Source organism: Arachis duranensis, chromosome 8, assembly GCF_000817695.3.
Source record: "Arachis duranensis cultivar V14167 chromosome 8, aradu.V14167.gnm2.J7QH, whole genome shotgun sequence".
Classification (NCBI taxonomy): Eukaryota; Viridiplantae; Streptophyta; class Magnoliopsida; order Fabales; family Fabaceae; genus Arachis; species Arachis duranensis.
In genome coordinates this window covers 11,088,718-11,088,995 of record NC_029779.3, presented here as the reverse complement: position 1 = coordinate 11,088,995, position 278 = coordinate 11,088,718, and positions in this window count along the sequence as shown.

Genomic DNA, 278 nt, shown 5'->3' with positions numbered 1-278 from the left:
TGAGATTCTTTTTTTTTTTTTTGAATTGCCTCACATTTTATTAAATATATCCAATCCTAGATTCAAATCTGTGATTAAACTTTTCTGCTCAACGACTCCACATGCAAGTCAGAAAAGTCCAACAAGGAAAAGTGACTCTTGTTAACTGTCTAAGCAGGGGTCAATACCATAATTAACCTTTATATATCTCTTGATTTTTTTATTTAGATGTTTTTATGGCTTAAAACAAAAATCTAACTATTTACAAAATATCACGTGGATATAATCACAACTGACCA